Source organism: Peromyscus leucopus, chromosome 3 (assembly GCF_004664715.2).
Source record: "Peromyscus leucopus breed LL Stock chromosome 3, UCI_PerLeu_2.1, whole genome shotgun sequence".
In the NCBI taxonomy this organism is placed as follows: domain Eukaryota; kingdom Metazoa; phylum Chordata; class Mammalia; order Rodentia; family Cricetidae; genus Peromyscus; species Peromyscus leucopus.
In genome coordinates, this window is record NC_051065.1 from 155,170,481 (window position 1) to 155,197,445 (window position 26,965).

Below are 26,965 nucleotides of genomic sequence, written 5' to 3' on the forward strand. Positions count from 1 at the left end.
GGGGCAATAAGGAAATATTAAAAAAAAAATCATGTGATCACCTACCATGTGGTTGGGAGGGGTCAAGGAGAGCTGAAAAGGGTCAGGGTCTTCTCAAAAACAAATTAAGGTCATTGGTTGGGGAAGGTCAGGAAAGTTACTCAACTCTCACAGCAAATAGAAACTCATTTATTTTTAAACATACAGCGTAATGGCTCCTGCCTTTAAAATGGAGTCAGACAGGTTCCTCATCATCAAGGAATCAGAGGACCGATGACCAGGTTTTCCTCTGCAAACATTTTTACTCCCTGAGCCACCTCGCAGGTCCCAACATGGCTACTTTGAAAATAGTTACAAAGAGGCAGGCGAACAGAGGCGGAGGCCAACCGCGGATGAGGAGTGAGTCGCTATTTCAAAGAGAAACAAAGTAACGTTGACGATGTCACATCGCCCTCCAGGTGTCTACCCCACCAGGGCAGGGCGAAGGCGCCCCGGGGGCTGGTCTTACAGATGTCTAACACCACCCTTTTAGGTTTTGGTCCCAACGCTGGTCCTACAGATGTGTAACACCACACTTTTAGTTTTTGGTCAGTCAGATGAACGATAGCAAAACCTCGATTTACAAGGGAGGAGGAACCCGAGGTTTAACACCGTATGAGGGCTTTTCCCACAAAAACCCGTAAGCCGCCATTCTCCACGGCTGTCAACCTCGGAGAGGAAGCGCCCAAGCTGGGCCCCGTGCCGGGTGTCATCGGGCGCGTCTGGTCCTCCCGGGGCCTCGCGGGTGGCGGGACCCGGGGCCGCACTCACGGCCGCCCGCCTCTGACCAGATGCAGTCACCCGGGGACGCCGCCACCGCCTTACCCCGAAATGGCGGCCGCAGGACCGCGAGGCCACGCCCCCCGGGGCGGGGCCAGATTCCAGGCCCGAGCGATAGATCCCCGAGCCAAGTTTCCAGCGGAGAGCCGAGCTCGAGAGCTCGCGCGGAGGCGGTGAGCCCGCGGCGCCGCAGGTCGCGAAGACGAGCGTCGAGCGCAGGCTTCGCTCGCCGGGGCGGCCGGAGAGCGTCTTCATTGCGGGTGCTTGCGCCGCCATCTTAGATGGCGGGAGTTAGAGCCGAGCGAGCCTGAGGCGGGAAGGCTTCTTCTCTGCCGCTCTCCGCGGGCCCTCAGACGGGCCAGCTGGCCGGGCTTTGGGGCGCGTGCCCTGAGGCGCGGGGCGCTAGTGCAGCGATGCGGGGCCTCCCCGGGGCCCCGTCCCCCGGGCTGGGGACGCGCCGAATGTGACCGCATCCCGTTCGCTCAGCCGCCGCCGCCGCCGCCGCCGCACGACGGGACCCGGCGCGACCCGGCTCCCTCAGGTAGGCCGCGCAGGGCTGACGGCACGGTGGCGGGGCGAAGGGCCCGTCAGGCCGCTGTCACCCGGGTGGCGGGCCGGGCGCGGGCCGAGTGTCATGGCCGGCGAGCCAGTTTCCACACCCCTGCTCAGATTTCCTAGTGTTTCTCGGAAACTTGCCAGCGCCACCCCGGTGCCCAGCGCGCATTCCTCATATTTTGGCAGTGGGGGAAAAAAATTCGCCCGGAGCTGCCCGGTGCCTGTGTTGTCACTGGGATGGGCTGGTTCTTTTTCTCTCGGGCTGCAGAAGTGGGGGGAGCCCGGCCTTGCACCTCCTCTCGGGCTGCTTCGCTCAAGTGACACCCTTTTAGGGAAGACGAGAGAATCGAGGAAGGCAGCGAGAAACGGGTCAGTGCCCCGCCGCTAAGGCGTGGGGACCTCTCCCGGGGCTTCCTGATGGAAGGCCGGGGATGCTCGAGATCGGGAACCGGGATGCCTTTTGTGTGAAGCGACAGCCGTCTAGCTTCTGCAAAGTCAGTGGATGCAGAGAGAGGAGTTGGGACATCACGGGAGACGAGTCGGCCGTGTTCATTCATTGTTCTTTCTCCAGGGCCCAGGGTGTGCCTCTGGTTTTCATTCTTTGTTAGGGGTGACGGTGGGATCTCGTCTCTCCCCGTTGGGACGTGACTGGGACCTGGGGAGGGGGTCGGGTCTGTGCATAGAAGTGGGGAATGAATTCAGGGCACGTCTGGATGCCTGCATTGCGTCCTGTGGGGTCTGTGGAGACTGCCCTTAGTGCTTTGGCTCCTGGGGCGTGAAAACAATGCGCGGTGATAAGGATTGATTTCTCAAGTGTTCTTGGGATTTAGAACAGTTAAGTGCGCTTTGGGGACTAGAGAAGCCCCGAGGTTCCTTGCTTGCTTCTCGAAGAGTTTGGAAGGACCGTGTTCACTAGGTGAGGCAGAGGGGAGGACATTGTCAGCGGAGGGAACAGCTGGCACCAACCAAGGCACAGAGGCATGGATGGCCTACAGGAGTTGGGATGAGTTTGGGGAGCAGCTATTTATTAAATGTGGGGTGCAGGAAGGAGATAGTGAGATATCAGGGTCCCAAAGGAAAGCTGATAGCATGTGAAGGGTCTATGAGATGGATGGTGGTGAACTAGTTCATTTAGTTTGGATTAATTAACTTCAAGTTGCTAATTTTTAACTCTTGCTGGTGGCTGCTTTGCCCCCTCCCCCAATGGTAGTGAAGTCGATACAATTGAAAAGATTTACTTTGTTAAATGTAGCCAACCAGTTTTGGTAATTGATACAAAATGTTTAGCGCTTGTTCAACCGTTAATGAATTGGACTCCCTATTCCGAGATTTTTTTGCAGGTTTTTCTAAGGTTATACATGCATGTAAAAATGTTGACTTCATAAACGTTGTATTCTTTACTAACTTTGAGTTTTAAATCTCTGCTGACAATGTAAAACATGTTCTGTAAACATACAGAAATTGGCAGATTATGGAAAGCACCTGAAAAAGTGTAGCATGAAAGTATTTTTAATTAACCCTATTTATACAGTATATTATTTTCTTTGGATTGAGTCCCCAGGTTGCAGGCTTTGTTAAAGTCTCTAGCCCAATAAACATTATTCTTAAATAGCTACTTTAAGGCTTATGCTGAAGTGACTACTCAGATATGAAGAGACTTGAGGGCCAGTTTCAAAATCTTTGGTGTTGTGTATCACCGAAAACCACTGAGATTCTTTTGACTGGTTTTTACTCTTAACACTTCAAGGGCTAAGTAAGCTGTTTAAAATCCAGCAGCAACATTTGACCTAGCTGAGCTCTGGGTACTTGGAAAAATAAACCTGCTGATGTTTCTGTTCTGAAGGCTTATCATCAGGTCTGCAGGGCTGTGATTGTGCCTTGAAGTGGGATCAGGCAGCTTTGTTAAGGTCTTGTCAATAGCTGAAAAGACCTTGTGTGCCTGTGAAGTAGAAGACTTGACTGAAAGGCTTTTGAATGCATTTTAAGGGATTTGGCCTAGTAGAAAAAAGACTGAGAACCATATTAAAACCTTTCATTTAGGACAGAAAGTGTTCAAAAAATAAGAATGATACTGCATTACAACTACTTTGAACCCAGTTGCTTCTAGCCTCAAGTCACTTTTGCTGTGAAGGTTAAGCAACTTCACACCTTTTGGAAATTAGACATTTGCAGAAGTACTACTTTTTTTTAAATATATATATAATGACTAACTTCAAATTGCTCCTTTAGGAAGTCTGTTAGTAAATGTATGATTACTTAATGTTTAAATCCCAGACAAAACTTTGTTAGTCACCTACCTAAAAATAGAAAAAAATATTATATGAGAGACCGCTTTGGTTTGCCTGTTAGGTGTAATAGTAATAACCCTGATCTTGGGAGGAGCTTGTTAGCTAAACAGTATACCTTAATGCTGACTTGCAGAAGAGAATTTAAATGCTGTCTGTGAAAGACAGTGAACAAATGGAACAGTGAGGGACTTATAAATACCATATAAATATGGTATAAATACCATAAAAACCAAGCTTTGACTTGAAAATTTTGTTGTGTTAATTTTCTAAAGTTGTATATAGACCATAACAATCAGTTTTCCATCCCTGAAAAATCAGGAATATTGGGTGCTTTTTGTTGTTATTTTTTTAAAACAAGGTCTCACTGTGTAGCCCTTGGAAGGTTTGGAACTCACTATATAAACCAGGTTGGCTTTGAACTCACAGTGATCACCCTGCCTCTGTCTTGTAGTGCTGGGATTAAAAGTGTAGGTTCTTTAGGAAGAGGTTATTGAAGTTTTTTTTTTCTTGATATGTGTACATATAGATGGGTGAAATTGATAATTGTTCATCCAGCGGGTTCAAAATATAACACTAGATATTTATGTCAAGATTCCGTTGATACTAATGAGGTCTAAACTCTTGTCTGTAATCTTATAATAGTAATGTCTGAGTGTTTTATTTTGGCCTTCAAAGTTGTGAGTAAAAAGTCCTTAATTACACATTTAATTCTTGTAGTGTTTGAGTCATTCTGTTACTCCTTTGCTCCCAGAATTATTTGTGTAGCTCTCAGTGATTTAATTTTAGTTTTTTAAATTATACATGTATGAGTATTTTGCCTGCATATATGTCTGTGAACCACGTATGTGCCTGGTGTCTTGGAGGCCAGAACAGGGCATCATCTTCTGGAACTGAGGTTACAGACAGTTGTGCGCCAGCATGTGGGTGGATGCTGGGAACTGAACCCAGGTCTTTTGCAAGAGCAGCCAGTACTCTTAACCACTGAGCCATCTCTCCAGCCCCTTAGTGGTTTGGTTTTTGTTGTGATGGTGATTGACTTTTTCTTTTTTATTGTACCTATATGTGTATGTTTGTGTGGCTGAGTGTATGAACCGCTGTGTACAGTGTCAGTGGAGGTCAGAAGAGGGCATCAGATCCTCTGGAGTTGGAATTACAAGTAGTTGTGAGCCATCGTGTGGGTTCTGGAAACCAAACCAGATTTTCTGCAAGAGCAGTAAGCACTGTTAACTGATGAGCCATTGTTCAGTCCAGTTGTTTTTTAAATACATATTCTCAGTGCTGGAGAGATGGCTCAGTGGTTAAGAGCGCTTGTTGCTCTTGCAGAGGACCCTGGTTTGAGGGTAAGCATCTACAATGGGGGCTCACAACTGTCAGTAACTCCAGTTCTAGAAGATTGGACACCGTCTTCTGTTCTCACATAGTACACATGGCACCACATGGTTCAGAAATATAACAGGTCAAACACCCATACACATAAAATAAAAATAAATAAATTAAATGCATGCTTGTATTAAATACATATGTGTAGTCAAGGCTGGCCTCAAATTTGTGATCTTCCTACTTGAGCCATCCTGAGATTTGGGATTACAGGTGTGTGCTACACCACCTAGTGAGTGATTTCAGATATTTGACTTCTAAAATTACTCCCAGAATCTCAGTTTAACTGAAGAGAATTTTCAAGTGGATGGTATTTATTTGTTATTTAGCTTGGCACAGGCTATCTGAAGTTTCTTTCTTTTTTTTTTTATTGCTCACAGTGCGTTAATTGGCATCACATTCCAATCAGTGTACACAGTATATTTTGAAGAACACTTGACACGGTTTTATTTTTAGACCAGGATTTAGTCTATTTCTAAAGGATTTAGCTGGGTGGGGATTAACAATCCTAAAGAGCTATTTTAGAATTTGCAAATCCTTGTGATTTAGCGATGTTTACATTTTTTGGGTAACAAATGGGAAGCAGCAGGCAATGAGAATTTTTTTTTTGGTTTTCCGAGACTGGGTTTCTCTGTGTAGTTTTGGTGCCTGTCCTGGATCTTGCTCTGTAGACTAGGCTGGCCTTGAACTCACAGAGATCTGCCTGGCTCTGCCTCTCCAGTGCTGGGATTAAAGGCGTGTGCCACCACTGCCTGGCAATGAGAGTGTTTTAAGTGAACTCTTGTATGGCACATTCTTTCAGAGAAGTGGTGTGGTCTGTACTCTGTAGGGTCATCTTCCTCTTTTTTTTTTTTTTTTTTTTGAGACAGGGACTCTTTACATGGCGCTGTCTGTCTTGGAACTCACTATGTAGAACTTGAACTCAAAGATCTGCCTGCCTCTGCCTCCCAAGTGCTAGGATTAAAGGCGTGCAGGTTTCATCTTCCTCTCTCTAACTATTCTATTTATTGTCATCTAATAGCAAGAGTAAACATATTGGCTGGATGAGTCAAGAAGGTCTCCTGTCTATTTCCTTCCAACCTACTATGAAATAGAAGTTCTCTCTGATTTTTTCCTTGACTTTCTATAAGGAGACGGTGTTTGGGCAAAACAGCTCCTTTTTTCTGTTTTTCTGGATACAGTGCTGGGGATTAAACCTAGGGCTTTGAGTAGACGAGGCAAACTCTGCCATTAACACTGCCAGTCAGTCTCTCTGCCTTTCTTCAACCCAGTACACGAGTGTTGGGAGAGTCAGTACTTAATGGTTTTGTCTCACATGTTTATTGTTTTTAGACAGGAGCCCAGGTTAGCCTCATGGCAACCTTATTGCCTGAGTCTTCTAAGTGCTGGGATTATAGGCATGTATATCATACCCAACTTTTATTAGTTCTTTGAGAATTTCATACAGTATGTTTTGATTGTATTCACCTCTTTCTCCAACTCTTTTCAGATCTACCCCTTCTTCTCTACCCATCCAACTTTTGTTTCCTTTTTTTTGATCACTGGTGGTGATTGTGGTGGTGGTGGTGGTGGTGATTGTGGTGGTGGTGGTGATAGTGGTGGTGGCAGCAGCAGTGCCTGCACATGCCCTTAATTCCAGCACTTGGGAGACAGAGGCAGGTGGATCTCTGAGTTCCAGGACAGCCAGGGCTACACAGAGAAACCTTGTCTTGGACCGCCCCCCCAAAAAAAAAAAGTTTCAAGACCAGTTTGTGCTGCCCAAATATTCTTGGGAGTGTGGTCTTCTACTGGGGAGTGGTTGACACACCTGGACCTACACTCTTTCAGAAAGCTGTCTCTCCCTTTCCCAGCAGCTGACAATTGCTAATAGCTCCCTGGCTAGGGGTGGGATTGTGTGTTCAACTCCCTTCTCCGTGCTGGGATTTATTTGGTCTGGCTTGATTTGCAAAGGTTTTGTACATATTGTCCCAGCTGCTGTGAGTTCTAATGTGCAGCTGCCCTGCTGTGTCCAGAAGAGAATGTTTCCTTGTCATCCACAGCCTCTGGCACTTAAACTCTTTGTTGCCCCCTGTTCCTCATCATCCTTGAGCCTTGGAGGTGTAGTGTGTTTGCTCCCTTTAGGGCTGAGCATAATTGTAGTCTCTCTGCATTTTGGCCAGTTGTGGGTCCCTGTAAATCACTGTGATATACTGCAAATAGAACCTTCTCAGATGAGAGTTGAGGGATACATTGCTCTGTGAGTGTAACAATAAATCATTAGGAGTCAGTTTAATACTGTGTTCTTTTAGCAGCATAATAGTAGTAAGTTTTCCTCTAGGATCTATGACCATAAGTTTCTTAGCTTGATAATGGTATCAGGTATTGGTTTCATACTGTGGATTGGGACTTACAATCCAATCAGAAAGTGGTTGGTTACTCACATGCTGTTTGTGCCACCATTGCACCAGTGTGCTGCATGTCTTGTCAGGCCAGTCATTATTGTAGCTGTGTATGACTGATGATTGCTTTTCTCCCTCAGTACTATGCATAGCACCCTCCAGCCCTTTGAAAGCTGGCCAATAGGAATGAAACTTCCAGATCCATACCAGCTTGGTTTTGCCATGCTTTATGACTCAAGTATGTGGTGTCTTTAGCACTAGGGTCTTGCTACTGTCAATTTCTGGATGATATTAAGAGCAGTGACAATATCCTTTAATGTTTGGGGGTGGGGGTTCTGTGGACCTCTCTGGCCAACAGTTCCAAAACAAGTAACCCATTCCTGGCACTGGGCTTTTTTTTTTTATTAGTTAGCTTCTGGTGTCTACTAGGGACATTTTAATACCCCAATCCCCTTGCGTGTGTGCGTGATATGAATATTTTAGGAAGTTTCTGTAGTACTATGTTTCCATATATCTTTTTTGAAAGGTCTTTCCCATGCTACCTTCTTTACCCTACTCTCTACTGACCTACTCCAGTTTAACCCTTCCTTTTCCATTATTCTCCTTTACGTCTTTATTCCCTTGAACTTGCTATGCAGCCAAGAATGGCCTTGAGCTTCTGATCTTCCTGCCTCTACCTCAATTGCTGGGATTAAAGCCTTGAGCCCTTACACCCAATTTATGTGGTGCTACTAAGGATCACACCTAGGACCTCCTGCCCCCAGATTTAAAAGTCATTTTAATTTTAATTTATTTATTTACATTAAACATTCTTTTAGATTGATTTATTTTACTTTACATGTATGAACGTTTTACCTGCATGCATGTATGTCCACCATGCACGTGCCTATTAGGTTCCCTGGAACTGGAGGCTTGGATGAATGTGAACCCATAACAACCCAACTATGTATGTGCTGTCAATTGAACCTGGGTCCTCAGTAAGAGCAATAAAGGCTCTTTACATGGAGCCATCTCTTTAGCTGCTAAATTTTTAAAATTTTGAGACAGGGTTTCATGTAGTCCACATGACTTTGAGTTCACTACGTAGCCAAGTCTAGCCTTGATCTACTCCTGCTTCAACCTCCCACGTGCAAGGATTACAAGTGTTTGTTATTATAGCCTGCTAAAAGTTAAAATTATTATTTTAAGATTTTTTAAAAATATACTTTATTTTTATGTGCATTTGTGTTTTTGCCATGGGTGTCGGGGTCCCCTGAAACTGGAGTTACAGACAGGTGTGAGCTGCCATGTGGGTGCTGGGAATTGAACTCTGGAAGAAGAGTCAGCGCTCTTAACCCCTGAGCCATCTCTCCAGCCCTATTTTAAGATTTTTACTTCCAAGTGCCTGTGGGGGTATATGCATATGAATGCAGATACCTAAGGACTCCAGGAGGTGTTGGATCCCCCTGGAGATGGAGTTGCAGGTAGTTGTTGGCCAGCTGAGACAGATGCTGAGACTGACTCAGGTCTTCTGCAAGACTAGTAAGTACGCTTAGTCACTTACCCATCTTTCCAGCATATGCACGCAAATGAAGGTCAGAGGAGGGAATCTATTCTTTCCTCCTATGTGAGCCTTGGGAGTTGAACCCAGATCATCAGGCAAGCACCCTTAACTACCAAGCTGTTTGCCAGCCCTAAAAACTGTTTTTCTTTTCTTTTTGTTTGTTCTTAAAGTACCTAGTAGGTGTAGGCACTCACTGTGAAGGAAGAGTACAGGGTGATGAGTGGAGGTTCTTACCTTGAAGGGTTTTGTCTAGTGGAGGAGGTTAGCAGAACTTACTGTTTGTTCTTGTTCCTGAGAGTCACTCCCTGACCTTTTGCTCTTACTACTGTTATTTACCATCCTTAACCTTCTATGTTCTTCTTTTTTTCTATCTGAGACAGGGTTTCTTTGCGTAGCTTTGGAGCCTTTCCTGGAACTCGCTTTGTAGACCAGTTTGGCCTCGAACTCACAGAGATCTGCCTGCCTCTGCTTCCCAAGTGCTGGGATTAAAGGCATGCGCCACCACCGCCCGGCCCTTCCTTTTTTCTGTGGCTTCTATTGTATAGTCATTTGTGAGGGTCTCATCTTGTTAGATAATAAATTCCACTGACTGATTTCTGCTTCATGTTTATTCTTGTAGATATTTGTGAGGAAACAATTTCATGAGAGACTGAGGGACCAGGCTGTGTGAGAGTGTGAATCTAAATCCCAATACTTGTTCTTTTACAGTTATATTTCTCTCTCTCTCTCTCTCTCTCTCTCTCTCTCTCTCTCTCTCTCTCTCTCTCTCTCTCTCTGTGTGTGTGTGTGTCAGAAGACAATTTGCAGGAGTACATTTTCTTACCAGGTGGGTCTCCAGGATCAGACTGAGGTTACCAGGCTTTGTGGCAAATGCCTTTATCTGCTGAGCCATCTTACTGATCATGTTTTGTTTTTTTGGTTGTTGTTTTTTTTTTTTTTTTCCGAGACAGAGTTTCTCTGTGTAGCTTTGCGCCTTTCCTGGAACTCACTCTGTAGCCCAGGATGGACTCGAACTCACAGAGATCCATCTGGCTCTGCCTCCCAAGTGCTAGGATTAAAGGCGTGTGCCACCATTGCCTGGTGGGTTTTTTTTTTTTTCTTTGAGACAAGGTTTCTCTGTGTAGCTTTGCGCCTTTCCCAGGCTGGCCTCGAACTCACAGAGATCCGTCTGCCTCTGCCTCCCGAGTGCTGGGACTAAAGACGTGCGCCGCCACCACCGCCCGGTGCCTGGTGGTTTTTAAAGACATGGTCTTGTTAAGTAACCACAGGCTGGCTTTGAATTCAGTCACCTTCCTGTCTTAGCCTAGCCTTCTGAGTGCTGGGATCCCAAGTATCATGCCATTATGCCTACCAACACTAAGTTTGTATGTGGATTTTTTGAGACAAGCTCTCATGTTGGTGTGGAACTCTTTGTAGCTGAGGATGACCTGAACTGCTGATCCTCTGACCTTCACCTTTGGAATGTTGGGATTTCCCATGCTTTATATCATAGTTCTGTTGATTATGTACTCTGTGGTGAGGAAGATGTGGTGGGAGCATGCAGCAGAGGCTACTCACTTCATGAGAGACAGGAAACAGAAAGGGTACCCGGGGACAAGATAGAGCCCCTAAGAACATGCCCTCGGTGACCTACTCCTTAAAGTTGAAGAATCTCCACAAAGAACCTCACTAGCTGTGAACCAGACTTTCACTGAGAGTCTTCGACAGAGGTGGAAGCCTTCGGCATACTTCATATCCAAGTATGCTTCTTTTTCCTTCAAACTGACACCAAGTTCTGACTAAGTAGCCCAGGCTGGCCTCAAACTTTCACTTTCAAGCCCTCCTTCTTGCCTCAGCACCCTAAGTTCTAGGATTACAGGTGTGATATGACAGCACTTGCATGAGAAAGGCAAAACAAGTTTTGTTCTTTTTTAAAATTATTATTGTGTAGGACAACTTGCTGGAATCAGGTTTTTTATTTTATGATGTTGGACCTGGAGATTGAAGTTATATAGTCAGGCTTGGCAGCAAGTTCCTTTACCTGTGGAGCCATCTTACTGGTCTGAGAAGGGCTGATTTTTCAATCATTCACTTTTTTATTTATTTAGAAATAGGATCTCACTGTGTATCTCTTGCTGGCCCAGATCTTGAAATGTACACCAGACTGACTTTAAACTCAGAGATCCACCTGCCTCTACCTCCGAGTGCTGGGATTAAAGGTGTATACCACACTGCCTGGCTATTTTTTTAATTTAATTTAATTTTAATTTAATTTTTTGTTTTTTGAGACAGGGTTTCTCTGTGTAGCCCTGGTTGTCCTAGAACTCCCTCTGTAGACCAGGTTGGCCTTGAACTCACAGTTTCTGCCTCCTGAGTGCTGGGATTAAAGGCATTTGTCACCACTGCCTGGCAAAAAGGCTAATTTTTTTTTTTTTTAAAAAACTACTTGCTGCATATGTAAGGTTCGCCACAAAAATTTATAATTTTTATGTGAAATACAGTGTGACACAAAAATAAGTCATTAGTGTTTCTATGTGGTGAGCTTCAAGCAAGATGAGATAACAGTGGTTTTTGCTGCTCCTCCTTCTCTTCAGACATAGTCATTTTAGCTCCTTACTGTGGGTGCCAGACTTGGCATCTCTACACTTCATTTGCACATTGTATACTTTGGTATTGTGTTAATGTTGTACTTTGTAAATGGATTGTTCATTTAAAAATGATCAGTTACGCTCAGCAGTGGTGACACACACCTTTAATTCCAGGACTGGGGAGGCAGAGACAGGTGGATCCCCAGTTAGAGGCCAGCCTGGTCTACAGAGGAAGTTCCAGGACAGCCAGGGCTACACAGAGAAACCCTGTCTCAAAAAACACAACAAAATTGTTAGTTACTACCTAAATAAAGAAGCAATGACTGATTTGGAGATGAAAAGAAAAGCTGAGTTTAAAAACAATTCAAAGAAAGCCACATATTGGGCTGTACCCTTTGTAATCAATCCCAACAGTCAGACTCTAAGACAGAAGGATCACGAGTTCAAGATTAGCCTGACCTACATAGTGAGACTCTAGATCAGCCATTTAGCCAACCAGCTAACCAGCTAACCAAAACAATTAAAAAGATTTAAAGAGGATAATGAAAAACTCATTTTGTGCTGAGAGTTAAAATGAAATTGGTCCCAGGCATTTTTGACTGTGTAAATACTGTTTCTGAACTAGTTCCTACTCAATTTGCATTTTAAAATCAGTCACACTTCAAAACAATAAAATCTGCTTCTGATACTTGAGTAGCTCATGCTCGCTAACATTTAGAAGGGTAGTGTGGTCCATTTCTTTATGTAAGTCTGTTGGCCAGTCATCTGATGAAGTCACCAGTTTGTGGCTAGAAATTGAGAAAGAGAGATGAGGAAACTCAAAATATTGACACATACTGACCACCTTTCCGTGCATGAGACTGCCCTTTTGGACTGGTTGGGAAACTGTAGTATAAGCCTTGTGCAAATTAGACCATTGCTGTTTTCTAGCTGGGATGAGATGAGGATCAGAGCAGCTCATGTTTGTTCAGCAGAATTTTTTTTGTGCCCCGCCCCTCCACTCCCTAGCCCTCCCATCCCCGAGTTGTATGCCCAATGCTCAATTGCATTGGTATTTTCAAACTAATTACTGGAGTCTAGGCCTCATAGGTATTCAGATCTAGAACATTTTATGTTTTTAAATTTAATTTTATTTACTTAGGCTCCTTTAAAAGCAATTTATTTTTAATTTTAATTGTGTGCATGTATGTCGGTATGTTCATGTGAGTTCAGGTGTTTGCAGAGGCTAGAGGTGTTGGATTCCTCTCCAGCTGGGGTTACAGGTGCTAATGAGCTGTGGGTACTGGGAATTGAACTCAGATCCTTCAGAGAAGCAGTGTCTGCTCTTAACTGGAGCCGTCTCTCCAGCCCTAATTAGGCCCTTTTTTGAGAGAGGGTTTGGCTATGTAACACAGATGGGTCTTAACTTCAAGATTCTCCTGCTTCGGCCTCCTATTGTTGCCAGTTTAATTTGGGTATGGAGTTGGAGAACTTACTCCCCACAGTATTCTTTTTTAATATTTATTTATTCTGTTTTATGTGTGAGTGTTTGCGTGCATGTATGTCTGCGCATCACAAGTGTGCCTGGTGCCCAGAGAGGCCAGAGAAGGTGTCAGATCTCCTGGAACTGGAGTTACAGACAGCTGTGAGCTGCCATGTGGTTGCTGGGAATTGAACGGAGGTCCTCTGGAAGAGCAGCCAGTGCTCTTAAACCCTAAGCCATCTCTCTAGCCCCTAGTGGTTTGTTTGTTTGTTTATTTTTATTATGTTTGAATTTTATAGCCTGGGCCTAGAATTTACTGTGTGGACTAAGATGGCCTTGAGCTCAAAGAGCTCCACCTTTTGCCTCTTGAGTTCCCAGCCCAGTTTGTTTGTTTGTTTATTTATTTGGTGTTTTGAGACAGGATTTCTCTGTGTAACAGCCCTGGCTGTCCTGGAACTCTTTTTGTAGACCAGGCTGGCCTCACACTCAGAGATCTGCCTGCCTCTGTCTCCCAAGTGCTAGAATTAAAGGTGTGTGTCACCACCTCCCAGCCTATTTTCTTTTGATACTAAACCATTTTTATTTCTCTGTTGCTAGGAAATAAAAAGATTTTTGAGGAAATGACAAATTGGGCAGAGAGATATTTTGAAAGTTGCATAGGTTGGTTATAGGTTAGGAATGTGTTGATCTCCTTCATAGGTTTTAACATAGGTTTTAGATGAAGCATCTAGAATTGTTCCAAGGGATCTTTAAAATTATGTGTGCCTCTGTGGGTTTGAGGATGTGAGTGCAGATGCCTGTGGGAGCCTAAAGAGGGCGTTGGATCTTCTGGAGCTGGGGTTACAAATGGTTGTGAGCTGCCCAACACAGGTGTTGGGGCCAGGCTTGAGTCCTCTGCAAGAGCAGCAGCAAGTGCTCTTAACCACTGAGCCAGCTTTTCAGCTCCTAAGGAGTCTTTTAAAAATTTTAAGAGAGACAGGGGAGAGATAGATGGCTCAGCAGTTAAGAGCACTGGCTGCTCTTCCAGAGGACAAGCTTTGATTCCCAGCACCCACGTGGTGTCTCACAACTAACTCCACTCCCAGGGGAATCCCATACCCTCTTCTGGCTTCCATGAGTGCACAGATATGCACTCAGGCAAAATACCCATACACATTAAAAAAAAAAAAAAAAGAATTTAGAGATAATCTGCAAAAAGGAATGGATGTGATGGTGTAAAATTGACACAGAAGAGATACAGTTTTCTCCAAGTAATGTAAGAGGTTGACTTATAGGCTTATTATGTTTGAATTTTATAGCCTGGGCCTGGAACTTATTGTATGGACCAAGATGGCCTTACTCTGGGACCCGGAACTCTTTTGGAGTAGAGAAGTATAGTAGGTAACACTGTTGGGTAGGTAGCAAACTCAGGAATCCACTCAGGAGGTAGAAGGGCAACTTATATTTCTAGTCAATAGAGCCCTCGTTGCTTCTTTAACAAAGAATAATGACAATATTATTTGGTTAGCTCATACTAATACTTTGCTTTCTCTGTCATCTTAAAAGACTGAAAAACATGTCAGGCTGCGTAGTTATGCATATTGTATGTAATCCCAGCAGTAGAAGTGAAGGAGGAGGATTTTCTTTTTCTTTCTTTCTTTCTTTTTTTTTTTTTTTTTGAAGGAGGGGGCACACAGTGAGAGTTTCAAGGCAGGGTTTCTTGGTGTAGCCCTGGCTGTTTTGGCACTCACGGTGTAGACCATTCTGGCTTCAAACTTGAGGTTTGCCTGCCTCTGCCTACTGAGCACTGGGACTAAAGGCATGCACCACCACTTCCTGGCTAGGATTTATATTTCAAGGGCAGCTTGGGCCCTGTCTTAACAAGCCAAGCCCTGTTTTAACAAAGCAAGAGCTAGGGATATATAACTCAGTAGTAGAGCACTGACCCTGAGCTTACTCTCCAGCCCCGGGGTTGTGGGGCACAGCATGGTGACAATACTAGACATGTGCGTGTCAAGAGAAGAGAAAGCAACACAAGTAAGTCTTTTATTTTATTTTTTTTTTGGTTTTTCGAGACAGGGTTTCTCTGTGTAGCTTTGGAGCCTATCCTGGAACTCATTCTGTAGCCCAGGCTGGACTCGAACTCACAGAGATCCGCCTGCCTCTGCCTCCCGAGTGGTGCGTCACCACCACCTGGCATAAGTAAGTCTTAAACCTAGATGTCAGTAAGGATAATAGGAGTGTTGCTGCCAGATGTTGACTGAGCTGTGTTAACTTATTCTTCCTCCTGCTTTCAAGCAAAGGAAAACTCCCTACAGCAGGTAACATTATAGCACAATGATCTTTAGGGCAGTGCCCAGTTGTTCCCAAGAATAGGAATTGCTTTGTCTTGACTAACATTTAGAACTAGTCATAGTTTGTAGTTTAGCAGTTTTGTAATTACATGGGATTTTATTTTATTCAATCTATATTCATTATCACCACTGGGGGAAAGTTTTTGGGAAGGAAGGTAAAAAAGAATGACAACACAAAGCTTTCATGTATGACTTAAAGAAATGTGTTGTTTCTTCACTCTATTTCAGATTGTTAGCTGTATGAACAGAAGTTCATAATTTTAATGTATCTTCTGTCATTTAATGGCTAAGAAGAAGTAAGGACCAAGTTAGAAAAGCATGGGACTATGACTGCTAGAAGACCACTAATTTAAAGTAAATCTTTTGTCACTTAGAAAGGAAGGTTTCTTGAATTAGAAGAGAACTGCATGTGTAAGGTAAGGCATAGTCTGTATTTTCCTTTCTTTCTCATGTCCCAAAGTAGTAGTATACTAACAATACATAATAATTACCTCAAGTCCAAATTTATATAATTTAAATTAGAACTCACAGAGATCTGCCTGGCTCTGCCTCTTGAGTGCTGGGATTAAATGCGTGCACCACCACTGCCCAGCTAGAGCTATAGTTTAAAGCCTGAGGACCTGTTTTTTTTGTTTGTTTGTTTTAAGTTGGCATACATTCATTGTGCATAGTACTGGGTTTCACTGATTTAACTCTTAAGTTGTTACCTTTTTTTTTTTTTTTTTTTGAGACAGGGTTTTTCTGTGTAGTTTTGGTGCCTGTCCTGGATCTTGCTCTGTAGACCAGACTGGCCTCGAACTCACAGAGATCTCCCTGGCTCTGCCTCCCGAGTACTGAGATTGAAGGTGTGCGCCACCACTACCTGGCCCTATTTTTATTTTTAAAGCTTAACTTTTTATTTTCAGGTGCAGGGAATTAAACTTGGAGTCTTATCCATGCTAGTCAAGCACTTTATCACAGAGCTATTTCCTAGCCCTACATTTTACTTTTTCTTCATCTAAAAAAAGATAAGAATAATGCTTGCTTTATTGTCATCATTGTCATAAATGATGATGATGATGGTTTGAGACAGGGTCTCACTATGTAGCTCTGGCTGGTCTGTAACTTGTGTAGACCAGTCTGGTTTAAAATTTGCCTGCCTCTACTAGGATTAAAGACATGACACCATGCTTGGCCTTCTCTTGATTAATTCTAACAGTACTGTGAGATAATGGGAAGGAGAGCTAAATAAACTTTTCTACAGTTCTGAGTTTCTCTCCATTGATGAAGACTTTCTATAATCAATATTAACATATAGTGTATTACCACATTCTCAGAAACTAGGTTTTTTTTTAAGTATAGTTAAGAATATGGGGGTTGGAGAAGTGGTTCAGTAGTTAGGGCATCAGCACCCACATAGTAGCTTACAACCATCTAAATTCCAGCTCCAGGGGGCCTGATTCTCCCTTCTGGCCACTGTGGTACTGCACACACATAATTGAACATAAAAATAGTTATTAAAAAAAAACAAAATGAAGAATATCAGCTGGGTGGTGGTGATAGCACATGCCTTTAATCCCAGCACTTGGGAGGCAGAAGTAGGTGGATCTCTATGAGTTCAAGGCCAGCTTGATCTACATAGTGAGTTCCAGGACAGCCAGAGCTACATAGTGAGACCAACCAACCAACCAACCAACCAACAAAAAAAACCCAAAACATAATATCTTAATGGCTAGGGATGTAGCTCAGTTGGTAGAATGCTTGACCTTTTATTTTTTATTTTTTATTTTTTATTTTTTATTTTTTTTTTGTTTTTTGTTTTTTGAAGACAAGGTTCCTCTATGTAATAGACTTGATGCCCTGGAACTTGCTTTGTAGACCAGGCTGGCCTCGAACTCAGAGAGATCCTCCTGCCTTTTCCTCTCCAGTGCTGGGACTAAAGGTATGTGCCACCACACCTGGGGAGTGCTTGACTATTATGCACAAAGGGTTCTATTCCCAGCATTGCGTAAGCCGGCATGGTGGTGCATAGTTCACCCACTGCAGTCTTCCCAGTATTGGGAGTATAAGCTTGTATCACCAAGTCTGGTTCATTCTATTTTTTTAAACTATTGTTATTTTTAATACTAGAGATTTGACCTAAGGCCTTGTGTAGGTGATGTAAGCATTTTATCACTGAGCTGTATTCCTAGCCTTCTTTTTTATTTATTTTTTTAAACATCACCTTACATTTCCCAGGTCAGGGACTGGAAAGTTGGCTCAGTAGTTAAGGGCACTCACTGCTCTTGCAAAGGATCTGGGTTTGGTTCCCAACACATACCTGATGGCTCGCACTGTCTTTAATTCCAGGAGATCTGATGCCTTCTTCTGGCCTTTGCAGATACTGCACACAGGTGGTACATGTACATATATGCAGGCAAAACACTCATACACATAAAATAAAGTATGAAATAAAATTATTTAGAAGTTCCCCAGGCCAACATACTCTGTTGCCCAGACAGGCCTTCAACTTGAAACTCTCCTGTCTTTCATCTTTTCCTCTTTTTCTTCTCTGTCTTCATTGTGCTAGGGATTGAATTCAAGGTACTGGCTTGGTAGGAAGGTGTTGTACCTTTGAGCTACCTTTTTTTTTTTAGTTTGCTTTATTCCTCAAATTAGATTTTATTTGTTTTGTGTGTGCATACATAAATGCCCTAGTATGTATATGGAGGTCAGAGGACAAACTTCTAGGAGTCAGTCCTACTGTGGGTGCTGGGGATGGGTTTTAGATGGTCAGGTTTGGTGGCAGCCACCTTTTACCAGCTGAGCCATCTCACCAGCCCTTGTTTTTTGTTTATATTTTTATTTATATAAGTACATGTGCCTTTGTAACTTATAATACATTTGTGTGGTCAGAAGAGAAAGTATGGAATCCCCAAGAGCTATAGGTACTTGTAAGTGGCCAGATGTGGGTGGTATGAACTCAACTTGGGTACTTTGGAAGAGTAGTTAGTACTCTTTCTTAACTTCTGAGCCATCTCTCCACCCTCCACCCATTTTGTTTTTTAAGATGTAAGCTCATAGTGTGTTCAGGCTGGCATAGAACTTACTATGTAGAACACATCCCCTTTCAGTTTCATATTTTTAAATGAAATAATATTTGAAGAAAATTTTAAGAATTGGGAAAAACTCAAGACATAATCTCATGTGTCCAGGTTCACTTAGAACTCCATATCTAGATAAGTATGATTTTGAACTCCTGAGTCTCCTTCCTTTGGAATGCTGGCACACACCACTACTAGTGCTATGAACTAGGTTTCTTACAATGAATGTAGTTACTGATTTGCTGAGGCACTTTTGGGAGAAAGTTTAAAAATGGCCTTATATATTTATACTGTTTAGTTCTTGTAGATGTGTCCTTAGTTGAGAAGGACAGTTAAGAAGATTTGACTGCTTTGCTTTAGCAGAGCCAAGAAATGGTACAAAACAAAGTTAACTTCAAGCTCTTTCAGTTGCTTTTGAAACCTGTGGCCTCCTGCCCCCTTCCTTTTTGACAGGGTATTATATTACTATGTTGTCCTGGCTGGTCTGGAACCCTGTGTAGACCAGGCTGGCCTCCAACTTACAGAGATCCTCCTGCCTCAGTCTCTGAAGTGCTGGGATTATAGGTATGAACTTCTATGCCTGCCTTGGACTCTTTTCAGCAGAAATTTTTAAACTTTTGGTTCTGGAGCATTTAATTCCTGAAAAGCCTCTGAGATTAATGAGGTCATTAGCGTTGGTTGTTTTTACTGCAGTCCAAAGGAATCTGCTCTGACTTTTGGGAGAGGAGCTATACAGAAGCACCCACAAGAAAGGTTGCGTGTGCTCCAGGGAGGCTTTCTTCTATGGGTGGTGTAGAATAGCCTTACTCCACTTGAATGCCTTCTTTCCGCCTCTAATGTGAGCCATGTGCCTTAAGATGTCAGGATTCAAACTACTTAAAAAGATTCTGTAAATACTGGGAGTTACATTTTAGTAATTGCAATCACCCCAGATTTGGTTTTCTTAAGTACTCCCCGCCCCCCCCCCCTCTTTTTTTTTCTTTTAGTTTTTTGTGAGACAGGGTTTCCTCTGTGTAGCCCTGGCTGTCCTGGAACTCACTCTGTAGACCAGGCTGGCCTTGAACTCACAAAGATCTGCCTGCCTCTGCCTCCCCAGTTCTGCGATTAAAGGCATGCACCACCAACTGCCCCAGATTTGGTTTTCTTGAAGGTGTTTAAAGTGCATTGTGTATATATGCTTCTTTTTGTTAATCTTGCACCTTGGACATGGACTTGTTTTCTTATATTTTCCAGCATCATGTGGTAAACACAAAATGGGACCTTTAAAAGTTTGCTTTCTAAATTATACTTTATCAATTTGATATTATTTATTCTCATTCCATTTTTTTAAATAAAGTTGAGATAAATTTTCATCTCATGCAGACCATGCTAGCCTCAAACTCGAAAGAGGATGAACTCTTGATTCTCTTCTTGCCACTTCCCAAATACTGGGGTTAAGTATACCACCATGCCCAGCTTAATTAATTTACTTATTTTTACAAAAGATTTACTTATTATGTGTATGTATGTGTGAGTTTTTGCACCATGTGAATATAAGTGCCTATGGGAGTCAGAAGTCATCAGATTCCTTGGAAGTAGAGTTGCAGGTGGTTTTGAGTTGCCATGTGGGTGCTGGGAACTGAACCCAGGTCCTCTCTAAGCGGAGTAAGTATTCTTAACCTCTGAATTATCTCTCCAGTTCCTTATTCATTTTTTGATGCTGTGGATTGAGCTGAGGGCATGGTAAGCACATGGTCTACCACTGAGCTACACCCCCACCCCTATTTACTCTGCTTTAGAAATGCCTCTAAGTGCAGAAATTCACTGAAATTCATTTTAGAGCTGGGATGTCGGGCTAGAAGATGGAGGTGAATGTCTGAGTTCTGAATGGATGTTATCATCTGGCTGATTCGATAGCTTAGAGGGAAAAACTGCTGTCATCCAGAACTCACAACATGAGTTTGATCTTGGATCCCATGGTAGAAGGAGAGAACCTATTCCTGAAAGCTGTCCTATGACCTTTACTATAGCATACCCCCCACCCCAATAGTAATAGGCAAAATAAATTTATGAAAGCAAGTCTCAAATGTTTTTTTTCAAAGACAGGGTTTCTCTGTGTAGTTTTGGAGCCTGTCCTGGAACTCACTGTGTAGACCAGGTTGGCCTGTAACTCACGGAGATCGCCTGCCTCTGCCTCCCGAGTGCACCACACCACCCAACTGCAAGCCTCAAATGTTAAAGCCTGGTTTCTATGTTGTTAGCTTTAGTGTCATTGTGACAAAATCTCTGATGTAAACAACCTACAGGAGGAATTGTTTATTTCAGTTCATTTCAAACCAATCTAACAGGGAAGGCCTGGTTGAACAGAGCAGCTCACATCATGGTGGCTAGAAAGGAGAAAGAGGAGAATGGGGCACTGTCTTTTTTCCTCCTTTATTCTATCCATATGGGAACAGTGTGGCCTATGCTCAATAGGGAGCCTTCTTCCTGTGGTCAGTCAGTCCTCTGTAAGACACTAGACATACCTAGAGGTGTGTTCTTCGGGTGCTTCTCCACCCAGTCAAGCTGATGGATCACAACTGGTATTTATCAAAACCAGGTATTCTCTCGGGTTTTAGATGCCAGAATTCATTATACTGGTTTCCTTTGGAAAGCCCTTCTCAGAATTTACTAGGAATTGCACTCAGAAATAAATTTGCTTTCTCTAATATGTATTCATTCATTCATTCATTCATTCAGTCTTTTCAATACAAGGTTTCTCTCTGTGTAGCCTTGGCTGTCCTGGAATTTGCTCTGTAGACCAGGCTGGCCTCAAACTTACAGAGATTTGTCTACCTCTGCCTCCTGAGTGCTTGGATTAAAGCCATGAGCTACCACTGCCTGGCTTATTTGTGTGTGTGTGTGTGTGTGTGTGTGTGTGTGTGTGTGTGTGTATAACTGAGTGCCGGTATCCACAGAAGCCAGAGGCATCAAATCCTTCAGGAACTGAAGTTACAGGTGATCACGATGGCATGGGTGCTGGGAACTGAACTGGTTGGCATTCTCTGCAAGAGAACTACGTGCATTTAAACGCAGAGCCATCCCTCCAGCTCCTCTATGTTTATTCCCATTTATTGTTTTTGAGACAGGGTTTCTCTGTGTAGTTCTGAATGTCCTGGATATAACTCTGTAGACCAGGCTGCCTCTGCCTCTCAGGTGCTGAGATTACAGGCCTCCACCACCCGGCTATGTTTATTCTTAAGAAAGCATTTTTGAACCTAAGGATAAAGCTCATTGACAGAGCATTTGCCAAAAGTACAAGGCCCTGGTTCAATCCCTGCAATGCAGAAAAACAAAGTTGGGTGTGATACACTTCTTTAATTTTAACATTCAGAGGCAAAACAGGAGGATCTCTGAGTTTGAAGTCAGCCTGATATATACATAGTTCTACACCAGCCAGGGCTGCATAGTGAGACTGTCTGTCTGTCTGTCTGTCTGTCTGTCTGTCTGTCTCTCTGTCTCTCTCTCTCTCTCACACACACACACACACACACACACACTCACTCACGCACATGTTTGTTTGGGGACACAACCATCAAATATTTAAGCTATTAACTATTATATGTTCTTGAGGCCAAATTATTTTTCCCCATATCTGAGATTCTTTTGTCTGCACAGTTTTTTTAATCTTTACAGATGTTTAGAACACAGTTCCTCAGCTGGGTACTGTGATTTCAAGCTATGTTGAAGACAGCTTGGGCATGTGTGTAGCTACAAAATGATGGGGTTGTGTCACAGTCAGTGGGTGAAGTTGTCTGATGCTTGATTTTGAGATTTCTTGCTAACAACTGATTTTTGACAGATGGTGGGCAGTGCTGGAGATTGAACTCGGGTGTTTGGTTTTATTTGTAATTTGAAAAACTATGAAGAGGTATGCCAAGCAATTGAGGTAAATCAAATCAGACTTTGGAATTCTTTAGCATAGTAGGGGTTCTTAATGGCTTCAGTTGGGTGGTGTGTGTATGTGTGGGATGTGTGTATGGGTGAGTGTTTCCACCAGAGATTGGTGTCAGGTGTCGTGCTCAGTTACTCTTCACCTTATTTTCTTTAGTTTTTATTTTATTTTATTTTAGTTTTTTTTCAAGACAAGGTTTCTCTGTGTAGTTTTGGTGCCTGTCCAGATCTTGCTCTGTTGACCAAGCTGGCCTCAAACTCACAGAGATCCACCTGGCTCTGCCTCCTGAGTGCTGGGATTAAAGGCATGCACCACCACCCCACCTGGCCCTATTTCTTTTTTGAAGCTTCACAACTGCTTGTATCTCTCTCTCTTCTCTGTTCTCTCTTCTCTCTCGCTCTCTCTTTCAGTTTTCTAAGACAGGATTTCTCTTTATAGCCCTGGCTGTCCTGGAACTCACCTTGTAGACCATGCTAGCCTCGAACTCAGAGATCGACTTGCCTCTGCCTCCTGCGCACTGACATTAAAGGTGTGTACCACCACTGCCCGCTCTGTTCCCCCTTAACAGTTCCCTTTCTCCCCCTCATCTTTCTTGCTGTCTAGCTGGCTTTATACTTACAGCTTCCAGGCTGTCCTGTCCTTAGCTTCCTGAGAAGCAGGGACTGTGGGCACATTATTATTCTATGAATTTGCCCATTTGGGGACTTTTGTATGAACAGAACCAGTATTTGGATTTTGGCTTAGCAGAGTGTCTAAAGTTCCCCTGTGTTTTCACATGTGCAGTGCTCTCTCCCTCGCTGTGCTCTGGATGTGTTTGACCCAGCCAAAACTCAGGCTGAAACGTAATTGCTTTTAGTATTGGGAGGTGTGGGGTCTTTAAGAGGTGATTAGGTTGCTAAGAAGAGTTAATGCTATTTTTAGGAGTATTCTGCTGGTCTGGATTAATTACCATGAGAGTGACTTTTAAGAATTATTTTGTTATTTTTTATTTATGTGTGTGTGTGTGTTTGTATGTTTGTGTAGCATGTACATGCCTGGTGTTCATGGGAGCTGGAAGAAGGCATCAGATCCCCTAGAACTGGAGTTACAGATGGTCATTAGGTGCCATTTGGGTCCTGGGAACCAAACCCAGGTCCTCTAGAAGAGCAGCAAGAGGGTTGAGCCTTCCCTCCCTCCTTCCCTCAAGAGTGACTTTTGTTTTGTTTTGTTTTGTTTTCCGAGACAAGGTTTCTCTGTGTAGTTTTGGTGCCTCTCCTGGATCTCGCTCTGTAACACAGGCTGGCTTCAAACTCAGAGATCCGTCTGGCTCTGCCTCCCAAGTGCTGGGATTAAAGGTATGCGCCACTGCCGTCAGGCTCAAAAGAGACTTTCAAAGCATGAAGGTCCTGTGCTTTGTCTCTTTGGCATATACTGCTTCCCTTCTGCCTCTGGCTGTGAGCTGAAGCAAAGTGAGCAGACACTGCTGACATACTGCTGGACTTTCCAGCCTCCAGACCACGAGCCACAATAAGTTCTTTACAAATTACGCCCCGGGTGTTCTGGTTTCACAACAGAAAGGGACTGGCTCTCTTGTCCCCAGCTTTGCTTCTCTCAGCACCAGTTACCTGTATTAGGTGTGCTCTTCAGCTGTTAGCTAGGCAGTCAGGTTAACATGTCTTGAGATTTAAATTGTGTGCCATTTGGAGTAGCATGGTGAAACCTCAAACTGTCGTTTCCTGTCCTGCCCAGGACATGAGTCATCTCCTTGTCCAGCCTATCTGTGCTCCATATGTTCCCCTCCAGTCATGGAGGTGCCTTGTTATCAGCCCCCCTGTGTGGTATTACAGGCTGGCACTCACATTACCCATATTTACTTAAGAATGTCTCACTTTGCAAGAGGATATGCTGAAGAGTAGCTATAAGGGGCCTAAGAAAAGAAAAAGGAGTGTGCAAGTTGAAGGAGACTGCTCTTTGAAGTTGTGAAGGAGTAAGAAGAGGTCCATGCTAGTTGTGCTCCTGATGAGCGGGCCGTGGGCGAGGTGACTAGAGCTCATTAATACTAGCCATGGGTCCTGGCATCCACCGTGGGTCTTGGGGTATACACCTAGATGATAAGGGGCTCCTCTACTAGCATTTAATTTTTAAAACAATTTTGTTTCTTTTTAAAAAATACGTCTTATCTTTTGGTTTTTTTTTTTGGGTTTTTTGTTTGTTTTTTTGATACTGGGTTTCTGTGTATGACAGTCCTTGCTGTCCTGGAACTCACTTTGTAGACCAGGCTGACCTCAGACTCATAGAGATCTGCCTGCCTCTGCCTCCCAAGTCAAGTGCTGGGACTAAAGACGTGCACCACCACTGCCTGACTCTTTTTATTTAATCTTTGACAGTATCATATGTATATATTCTGATCCTACCCTCCAACTCCTCATTACTTTTTATAATCAAGTACAAGCAGTCCTTGCTTAGATAATGTCTCTTCTCTGTTTGTCACTTAATGGGCATTTGGGTTATTTCCCTGTTTGGCTATTTGGAATAATGCTGCTGTGGACATTCTAATGTTCTAAGGTTATTAAAGCTACTTGGGCTTGTTGTTCTTGCAGTGGACTTGAGTTCAGTTCCCAGCCTCACAACCACCTGTAACTCCAGGGGATCTAACGCCTCTGGCTTCCACAGACACCTGTACTCATTTGCATATACCTTACCCTCCATACATAAAATAAAAATAAATTTTTTTTTAAATCTCTTGGAATTCACATAATTTTAGTTGATTAAAAATTGCTCTGGACAGGCTTTTGGAAGGTAAAAGAAAATTTTATTAGGTTTTATATTGTATATTGAATTTTTTTTTTTTAATTGAAGTCTCCAGATTTCTTGAGACTCCATTCTGGGAGTAGAATTTGATACAGTGCTACCCATCCTTACTGTCACAACAAAGCCATGTAGGCACTGGAGATGTATAGTTCTCCCAGGAATTTCAGATTTAAGAACTAGTAACTTTAGTAATGTTTCACTTTTAAATGAATGTTTTGGCCTCTCTAGGTCATTTGCGTTTCTATGTGAATTTTAGTATCAGTTTGTCATTTTCTACAAAGAATTGACCTCAAGTGTGTTCTGGTTGTTTGATTCATTCATTCATTCATTGCTTGTTTTTGTGTTTGTCACCTTGACACAAGCTAGAGTAACCTCAGAAGAGGGCCATAATTGATAAAATGCCTCCATCAGGTTGGCCTGTACACTAGCCTGTGGATCACTTTCTTAGTGATTGATTGTGGGAGGACCCAGTCCACTGTGGGTGGTGCCATCCCTGGTAGGTGGTGGTGGGGTGTGTAACAAAGCAAGCCAGGAGGAGCAAGCCAGTAAGCAGCACTCCTTTATGGTCTTGCTTTTTGTTCCCACCGCCAGGTTCCTGCCTCAAGTTCCTGCCCTGGCTTTCTGGATAATAGACTACAAGCTGTAAGATGAAATAAACGCTTTCCTCCCCAGGTTGTTTTTGGTCATGATGTTTTATCACAGCAATAGAAACCATAATAAATGAATGTAATAGGGATTGATTAGTGTGCAGAGTATTGCCTCTTTAACAGTAGACCTGTGTGTTGCTTTTGATATGCATGGCCCAGCATGTTCATGGGTTTGTCTGTTTTCAGTTTTATGAACCTAATGCCCAGTGTCTCAATTTCAGATCAAGTTCCAGCTTGGAGCCTTGCTCTCTTTGTGAAGGTTGGGGCTATAGGATGAGGAAAATGGCTGTTAAGTGAACATGACCGTTTCTCTGAAGAGGAGGGGAGGCTGTTAACAGTCAGGTGTGGTGGCACACTTGTGTGATCCCTGCACCTGGGAGGTGGAGGCCAGAGAAGCTCCAATTTGAGGCCATACAGTGAAGTGTCCTGTCTGAAAAAAAGGGGTGGAGGGAGAAGCTATGCAACTCTTGAAATGACCCTTGATGTCTGCTTTGAAGCAGGAAAGAGGACAGAGGTCAGGCACTGCTAGGCGCTTTGTGTAGAGAGCAACAACTGGAGGTGCAGGACAGTGGAAATGAACAGACAGGCTTTAGATCAGGTTGCTAGAGTTTTAGGATGGTTAGGTTTGCTTAACAGCCTGGGGGTTAAACTGGAGTTTTGGCTCAGAGGTTAGGAAGTTAAAAGCACTAACTGATCTTGCAGAGGACTAGGATGTAGTTCTTAGTCCCCACATGGCAGCTCAAAATTCAGTTGTCTGGAACTCCAGTTCCAGGGGCTCCAGTTCCTTCTTCTAGCCTCCCTAGGCACCAAGCACAGTGAAGGACAAGGTCATTTTATGTCAAGGACACTGTTTCTGCTAGCATAGTGTTCCATTAACTTTAGGTTTTACCTTCCTCCCCTAACACAGCAGAGAGCTGCTGCACTAAAAGTATACAGTACTGCGGCCACCAACAGTACTACCTTTTTACATTTGAGTGTGTGTGTGTGTGTGTGTGTGTGTGTGTAGGGGGGTTGGCTGTTTCATTACTCTTTAATCTTTGGGGGCCTGCCACCCAGCTCCCAAATAAACACATACGGAGACCTTTTCTTTCTTATAAATGCCCATTCAGCCTTAGTGTGGCTTGTTTCTAGTTATATTTTCTAACTTAAATTATCCTGCTTCTCTTCTTTGAGGTTTTGCCTCTGGCCTTTTTACCTTTCTCTATTTCTATATACCTTTCATTACTTTTTACTCGGTGGCTTGCTGTGTAGC

At 43.4% G+C, this 26,965-nt stretch overlaps 1 protein-coding gene across 5 annotated transcripts in view; it reads left to right on the forward strand.

Moving 5' to 3' along the window:
- The first annotated feature begins 941 nt into the window (after positions 1 to 941).
- The window catches only part of Raf1 (Raf-1 proto-oncogene, serine/threonine kinase), a 57,292-nt gene continuing 31,268 nt past the window's right edge, over positions 942 to 26,965 (forward strand). Inside the window, exon 1 of one of the 5 annotated variants that reach the window (XM_028863993.2) lies at positions 942 to 1,339. The gene's annotated coding sequence lies outside the window, so the exon portion shown is untranslated. Of the gene's footprint in view, positions 1,340 to 1,628; positions 1,723 to 1,909; positions 1,933 to 15,552; positions 15,718 to 26,965 lie in introns of those variants that run through there. The other 4 variants (XM_037204253.1, XM_037204251.1, XM_037204252.1 and 1 more) reach the window with 4 other exon arrangements.